The 8580-nt window shown below is 46.2% G+C and overlaps 1 pseudogene; it reads left to right on the top strand.

Annotated features, from left to right (window-relative positions):
• Nucleotides 1–6668: 6668 nt before the first annotated feature.
• LOC127680096 (ATP synthase subunit g, mitochondrial-like) lies at nt 6669–6980 on the top strand (annotated as a pseudogene).
• The last annotated feature ends 1600 nt before the right edge of the window (nt 6981–8580 follow it).

Below are 8580 nucleotides of genomic sequence, written 5' to 3'. Positions count from 1 at the left end.
TTAGCTCGCACCGTGAGAAAGGCCGCCTCAAAGTGAAGCATAGACTTAACGTATGAAGCAAAACTAAACCTCTTAGAACAAACCAGTTAAAACCTTCATGACCTTGGATTAGAGAGTGGCTTCTGCACTGTGACATCAAAAAGGTATAAACCACATGACAAAAATATACAAATCAAATTTAATCAAAATTTTAGATTTTGTGAGCTTTGAAGGACTCTATCAAAAAATCAAAGGACAACTTGCAGAGAAAACAAAATTATTTGCAAACCTCATTTCTAATAACATTTGAAATAAGGGCTTGAGAGGTAGCTCAGTGATTAAAAGCATGTGCTAGTTCTACGAGGGCCCTGAGTTTGGTTCTTACCACTCACACTAGGCTGCACACAACTGCCTGTAACTCCAGCTTCATGAAATTCAACATCTTCCCCATCTGTTGGCCACCCCCACACATGTGTCATACATTTACATAGTCACACACAAATTCAAAACAGTCTATGGGATATGCTCTTCTAGCTGGGCTGCCTTGTCTGGTGGGAGAAAATGTGCCTACAAGAGACTTGACATACCAAAGTTGGGGGAAGGCGCAGATAACCAGGGGGTCCTCCACTCTCTCAGAGGAGAAGGAAAGGGAGGAAAGTGGGAAGGATTTGGGGAAGGGGGTGACCAGTAGGGGGGAGTGATTTAGATGTAAAGTTAATAAATAAAAATAAGTTTAAAAAATCCATACTATATAAAGAACCTTCCAGTGTAACAACAGACAAGCAATGTAAAGCTCTTTGCTAAGAGTATGTGTAAACATTTCTCCAGGGACAGCACACAAACCACAGGTGAGTTCACAAGAGGGATTTAGCTTTACTAAGGAAATGAATGCATATGACAGGCACAGAGAGATGCTGTTCCACCGCCCCCCCCACCCCCCAGCATGGTCACAGCACAAGAGATGGTGGGAAATACTGGTATAGTTGGTGTGGGGACACATGACTGTAATCCCAACTTTGGGGAGTCTGAGGAAGGGGGATGAGGAGTTCAAGGCCAGCTTCGGCTGTGCAGTCAATTCAAGTTCAATCTGGACTATGGGAGAACCTGTCTAAAGCAACCAACCCAGCAACTGCCCAACCGACCAACCAACCAACCAACTAAGATAACAACAGCAGCAAACAAACAAACAACAACTGAAGTTGGTGTAAATGTGGAAAAGTTGGGACACACGCACCGCTGATTGAGAGTCTACTGGCTGGTGTTTTATTAACTTGACATAAACTAGAGTCACCTAGGATGAAGCAACTGAAACATGGCCTCCATCAGACTGGCCTATGACAACTCTATGAGGGAATTTGATTCATTGGCAATTGACATAAGAGAGCTGAGCCCACTGCAGGAGAAGCTGCCCCTAGATGGATGGTCCTGGATTGTATAAAAAAGCAAGACAATGCGGTAGAAAGAGGAAACAGTGGTTAAGAGCCCTTGTTGCTCTTCCAAAGACCCAACCAAGTTCAATTCCCAGAACCAACATAGCAGCTCACAATCATCTGTAACTAGTCCCAGAGAATCTGACACCCTCTTCTGGTCTCTGTGGACACCAAACATGCATGTAGTACACAAATAGATATGCAGGAAAGGCATTCCTACATATAAAGGCAATTTTAAGGAAAGAGAAAGAGGAGGAGAAGAGGAGGAGAAGGAGAAAGCAAGCTGAATAAACATAAGACGGAGACAGTAGGCCAGTGAGCCGCATTTCTCCATGGTCTCTCCTCCAGGTTCCTTCCTTAGTGTGCCTCCAACATGGACTGTGTAACCTATGGGATGAAATAAGCCCCTTTCTTCTTTAAATTGTTTTTTGTTGTGGTATTTTATCACAGAAAAGTCACTAGAACAGAAAGGCAGCCTGGCATAGTTATTGCAGGAAAGCAGTCTAGCTTTTTTTCTCAAGTAGTTAAATGCAGAATCAATGTACGTGTGACCTGACCATCATACCCAACAAAAGCACAAATGTTCACAAAAACCTGTGTGTGATTGTTCACAGCAGCTGTAGTCCCAAGAAGTCAAAATGGACACAACCCTAAAGTTCCTCATTAGCTGAGGAACTAGCAAACACGGCATGGTATATCTATCCATCCATGGAAACCTTATTTAGCAACATAAAGGAATCAAGTCCTGATTTGTACTATAAGCCAGAGACAAAAAGCTATGTCTTAGGGCTGGAGATGGCTTAGCAGTTAAGAACACTGGCTGGTCTTCCAAAGGACCTGGGTTCAATTCCCAGCACCTACATGGGAGCTTACCACTCTCTGCGACTTCAGTTCTAGGGGATCTGACACCTTCATACATACATACATGCAGGTAGAACACCAATGTGCAATAAATAAATAAATAATTTTTTGTTTTGTTTTGTTTTGTTTTGTTTGTTTTTTGAGACAGAGTTTCTCTGTGTAGTCCTGGCTGTCCTGGAACTCACTCTGTAGACCAGGCTGGCCTCGAACTCAGAAATCCACCTGCCTCTGCCTCCCAAGTGCTGGGATTACAGGCGTGCACCACCACGCCTGGCTCAATAAATAATTTTTTAAAAGTCTCCATCTTATATGATTCCAGTTAAATAAAATTCCAAGAATGCATAGGTCTGTAGACACATAAAGTGACGATTGCCATGGGTCTCAGGAAAAGAGAATAAAGATGACTGCTAAAGGAACTAGGACACTTTAGGGCAGAGGGAGATGGGGAAATGATGGGAGAGATTGCTATACAACCTTTCCATTAGTTGTTTAACCAATGAATTTGCAAAAGAATGAATGTTATGATGTGTGGACCATATCTCAGATTGTTTGGTTCTCTAGTCTCTCTGTGTGTGTACACATGCATGTGAAATGTATGCAATTTTATGCAAAAGGCTTTGCACACCAAAGCAGTCATACAATTTCTATGGCAAGTGTTGCAAGGCTGCCGGGCTCTAGTCCAAGTCCTCCTGCTCACCTGCCCCAGTGCAGCCTCAGGTCCTGGGAGTGCACCTGCAGCTTCTGCTCATCCCTGGCCTTCACCAGGGACCATGGCACCTGAATGGCAGAACTTTTGATCTCCTCCAGGATGGAGGAACAGAGAAGGGACACATAAACCAGAAAGTTGGTTCAATCTGTGAGGCAGCTGTGTGGTCGGATGATCAGGTCAGAGGTACAGGGACTGGGCAAGGATTTCAAGAACAACCCATCCTGTACAGATGTCAGCCTTCAACCACTCCCCAGTTTCTGCCACAGATTGTGCCCAGTTGTTCCATGAGGCCCCGAGGGAGACTCTTCCCTCTGCTCTGTGATTTTGTAGTAGCAACTTAAGTGGGTGGAACTAGACCCAGGTCCAGTGTTGCTGGAGAAAAGCCCCTTCTTTACCCCAGGGGCTTGCTGCAAGAATTGATTAGGTACCATAGGAGCTGATCCTGGTTTCAGATTGCTTCCAGGATGTGAATGGGTGGACCCCGTCCTCTGGTTCCCACTCTATTTTTAGACTGGACTTTGGTTCTAGGTATGAACCAGTTTCTGTGGCTGCTTCCAGATTCCAACCTATATTTCACATTGCTCAAAGTTCCATCAATCCTTGGCCACTGTCCTCTGATTTCTAGCCTGGGCTCTGAAGAGTAGCTGGTGCCCAGTGTTGGGTGGGTGGGTAGCCTGAGCTTCATATCACCCTTATGTTAAGGTAATCTGAGTAAGCGTTGGTGTAGTTAGCTTAGACAACATCTTTGACTTCCTCTTTTATTCTCCCCCTCTTCCTTCATCCTGTTCTGCCTCCTTGACAGTCTCTGAGCAAGTCAAATGTGGTTCCATTTCAAGCTGTTGTGCATCTATGATGGGAGCAGACTTCCCCCTTATAGTAAGAACAGTTCCTTTATTTCATTTACTTGTAAGAGGGGGTGGGGCTATTTTGCGAATCAGGTCAGAGACCTGTGATGTCACATTTGAGCAAATAAATGAATGCCATCAGAGGACAGCTCTCCTTCGCTGCATGCTGCTAGCACCATGATGCTCCCTCCACTCAAGCACTTGGGGTAGTGACCACAGACTGAGCCCTCTAAAGGTATGAGCCAAAATAAATTTGGTTCACAGCAAGAAAAGAATTTACAACGCACCATCCTTATGTGCCGCCTGACATCCTTCCGGAGTGGGAGCTCCAGAGAAGTCACCTTCTCTGTGTCACTGACACACCCAACACCTAGGAGAGCCTGGTGAGACACTTGAGACACACCTCTGAATAAATGAAGGAGCATATAGTGGAAGGATGAATATTTTGTCTCATTTGAATCCATCAGCCCTGGAACAAAGGAAGACTATGGGGTTTTCCCATAGCTTTGAGAAATGATTTGTCCGTGTTTATGAAGGGCCAGCAGTGAAGGGAGACCTTTGGGAGATCCCAGGGTCTTCCTTGTGATGTTCAAGTGGTCGCTCCTGCTCTGAATCTCAGTCTGGGTTTATAGGAGAGCCTGAGGCCAACTCAGGGCCATTGGATCTGTACTGAAGGAGGAACCAAAGAAGAGCCGGGAAGGTGGCACTCCTGGAGGGGGAAAACTTGGATATGTCATGGCACACCACAACTGGTGGGGTGGGGGGGGGTGGGATTCCTGTCCACCTATACCCACAGCTTCAGCTGGAGATGGTGTGGCCTCTATCGCCCCAGTGTTCTACCCTTCTGGTCCTTGAGCTGGTATTCTTCAGAAATTCTAGAGCATGGAGCCAGGAAGACTACACCAGAGCCAAGTGCTTCAAAAGGGGAACGGAATAACAAGTGTGAAGTTTATCAGCAGCCGCCGTCTCATGGACACGTGTGCGGATGGCTTCCCTTTTTCTTTGGGAGAGGTATGGCGAGAGAGTGGATGCAAAGGCTGGTCTGGATGGAGGGTTAGGCTTCTGGCTTCATTACTTACACTCTCTGGCGTGAATGAACCCTATTGCCTCCTTCGAGTCTTTGTTTCCCCAGCCACTAAATGGAGCTGATATACCCAACCTCCCGGGGAAGTCAGAGGGACCTCAAGGACTTGAGCACCATCAATTGAAATATCAACCTCTTAGACTAGGAGATGTTTTGTGCATGTCACCAGCCAGGATATCACATGAATAGCATAAGAAGAAGGGAGCCAACTGAGGCAGAGCTCTTGCTCTACGTGCCTCAATTCTGTCATCTGTGAAGTGGGGATAGCAATAGACCATCCCTCCAGGATTATTGGGCGTGCAATTGACACAAAGCTTGGAACCCTATCTGCCACACAGAGCGCTCTCTTAGAAACCCGATGTGATTGTTGTTGTATCGACACCATCATCTATCAGCATTATTCTCTAGATGTAATAAAGTAGTAACAAGGCGACACACCTGCTGGTGCTTAAGCAACGTCGCTCACCCTTTCCACATCTATTCCCCAGCACTGGATTCCTGTCAGGCAGGAATGACTACCTTGTCATTTCAGCTCCTTCCATGAACATCTGAACCAAGAGGTGGTGTCGATTATCATATGTAAGAAACTACAAAGGGGTAGAATATTGTGTTCCTTTTCTATAGCGAGAAGAGTTCTCCCATCTGTGGGAGTGGGTCAGGAGATAGGAGGCTGTGGACTAGCTGATTTAATAAGAATGAATCACCCATGTCATGAGGCATCCAACCTGGAAAGGGTAGTGATCCTTGGAGGAAGAGACACGTCCCCAGCCACAGGTTCCTCTCTGTACAGGAGGAAGACAAAGGCATCCCCTGCCTCAGGAGGGAGAACTAGTGCAGAGGTTGCAGGCACAAAAAGGCAGGCTGCAGTTCAATATTAAAAAGCAGTTTCCACCCAAATAGCTGCCTGGAAATGTAATAGCCAGGAAGAGGGTGCGCCCTGCTGCCAGCTGTGATGAGTGGAGACTCCTGCTGCTGAGGAGATTGATATGTTGGATGGAAGGCTGAGTTACATCACTTTTAAGGTCCCTTCCAATTCTAGGATTCTGTGACTTCCTAACAGTGTGAACTCTCCACCCTGGAGAGAGGAAGCCAGATTGGACCCGAATCTCAGAATGTAATTATTTGCACAGAAAAGTCAAGGTGTTCAATAGTTGTCTTTGGTCACCTCCGTTACCCCAGCCAAGGGAATAAAAAGGCTTCTTTCCTTCTTCCTCCAGTGTTGGGCCCCACCTTGTCTCCTCCAGGAGGCCTTCTGTAAGCAGCGACCCTCCAGCTAGCTCTGCAAAGGAGGCTCTGGCGCTCAGCTCAGTGGGTTTTGACTCTCCTCATTCCACAAACGCTCACTGGCTTTCTCTTGCTTCTAGATGCCATGTTGGATGTGGGTGTATCTTAGTTACTCTCTGTTGCTGTGATAAAGCACCGTGACCAAGGCAGCTCACGGAAGAAACCATTTATTTGGGTTCCAGAGGGATGAATCTAACATGGTAAGGAAGCAGGGCAGCAAGTGGCAGGTACTACAGTGGGAACAAGAAGCTGAAAGACCTCATCTTGTACTGAAACACACACACACACCACACACACGCACACACACACACACACACACACACCCCACAGAGAGAGACAGAGAGACAGAAAGAGACACACAGAAAGAGACACAGACAGACAGAGGATTAGATGTAGGCGGGGATTTTCACTCTCAAAACCATTATCTCCGGACACGCAGCTGGTGGTTCTAGGAGACGTACCTTTTACCTTAGACCATGGTCAAGTTCATCTGTAACTTCCCGGAGAAGGCACCGTTGATGGTGGCTGCTGCCATGACTTACTCAAAGCCTTGATTGGCCACATTTTGGCACTATGCCAAGGTTGAACTGGTTCCCCCAACCCCTGGTGAAATCCCTACAGCTATTCAGAGTATGAAATAAACGATTCAAAGTGCTAAAACTGGTAGCTTCAAACACCTTACAGTTAAGGAAGCTGTGCTGAATGGTTTGGTGGCCATTGAGGTGTGGGTATGGCTTTATATAGGAGAGGTCACAGGCAAAGGTGGCATTGTTGGCTATGATGTTTAAAGACCAATCTTTAATTTCTGATTTGAGTTCTTATTTGAATGTTCTTGGACCATGTGTAATGGGACTGCTATCTGAATAAAATACTAAGTGTCAAAAAAAATATATCTCCTAAACCTCCCCCACTGAGCACTACCAACTAGAGACTATGTATTCAACTAGTGAAGTCTATGGTGTACATTTCTCACTGAAATGTACAAGGTGATACCGAGACAAGAAAAATACCACCCCTGCCCTCAGAGACCCTACAGAATGGCAGAGTTGTTATGTTAATTGCACACTGTATAAAAGAGACAGCTCAAAGGTTCTCTGAATCATACCGTGAGCCTACCCTAGAATGTCCTCAAGCCCCAAGAGGAGGTGACCCACACTGAATTGCAGAGGTCATATAAAAGTTGCCTAGACCAGCAACATCCAGTTCAATATTCTGTAAGCTGGCAGTGTCCCACCATCTACTGGGATAGAAGCAGCTGACCACATGTGCTTTTGCCCTTGACCACTTGAAATTGGACTGTGCCACTTGAGAAACAGTAAGAGAGGCAGACCATGGACTTCTGGAAGGCTTGTGGTCCTGAAGCATCTGCACTTTTGCCAGAGTGAAAAGACAAAGGGTTTCAGTAGAGAATGCTAAAGCTAGCAGTGCAACAAGGTATAGAAGGGCGTGTGGGGACAGATAAAGGCCAAAGGAACAGATCAGGAGCCCAAGTGACAGAGCTACATAACAAGTAGGAAGGAAAAGGACGAAGACTCAGGACTTGTACCACTCACTGACTAGATTTGCCCCAGGAGGTTTCTAGTGGAATAAAATACCAAAGGAGAGGGACTGTATGCAAGGGCACCGAGAGCGAGACAGGAGCTGAGATTCCCCTGAAGAAGCAAGGACAGGGTCTGGTATATGGATCATGAGACAGAGAATGTGATGCTAGCCCTAAACAGACGACCTGAATGGACAACCCTAGATGGGTATAGAGTAGGGCCAACCCTGTCAGGCTGTGACCTCCTTGGTGGCTCAGCCCAATATTCACTCGAAATTACCACTCCCAATATCGGTGGGTAGCTCACCCAATCTCTACCCATCAGACCGGTCAGCAAGGCACTCCTTCATTGGAGCTCTGTCTGCTGTTACAACTTTTTTTTTTTCACTTTCCTTAAATAAATCTGTGTTCCTTCTGTCACCATTTGTCCGTCTCCTTGTTTTTCTTGGGTGTGGTTAACTTCACTGGCAGCAGATTATCTGGAACCTTGGCACCCCTTACTTGAGCTCATAAAGATCTGGGAATGGTTCTGTAACACTCAGAGAACCCACATCAGGTGTGCCAGTATTGAGTTAGCAGAAAAAGGCTCAGGACAGAGACCTGGAGAAGGCTGGGAACTTAATGGGTGAACTGAGAAAACGGGCTAACAAAGATATGGAGAAAACCAGAGGCAAGAAACACTAGATGCTGGTGTCACAGAGACAGGTCAGAGTTTCTGGGAAGAGTGGTCCTGAGTGGCAAATGCCACATGAGCAGGGAAAGGAAGGTCATGAATTGGCAATTGGGAAACTAGATATGGGTGATAGGAACGGATATAGAGGGGTTGGAGGTGCTGGAGAGGGACTTGT

The sequence above is a fragment of the Apodemus sylvaticus genome, chromosome 3, assembly GCF_947179515.1.
Source record: "Apodemus sylvaticus chromosome 3, mApoSyl1.1, whole genome shotgun sequence".
In the NCBI taxonomy this organism is placed as follows: Eukaryota; Metazoa; Chordata; class Mammalia; order Rodentia; family Muridae; genus Apodemus; species Apodemus sylvaticus.
The sequence above is the reverse complement of the archived record's forward strand: the minus strand, read 5'-3'. Positions and strand labels throughout refer to the sequence as shown.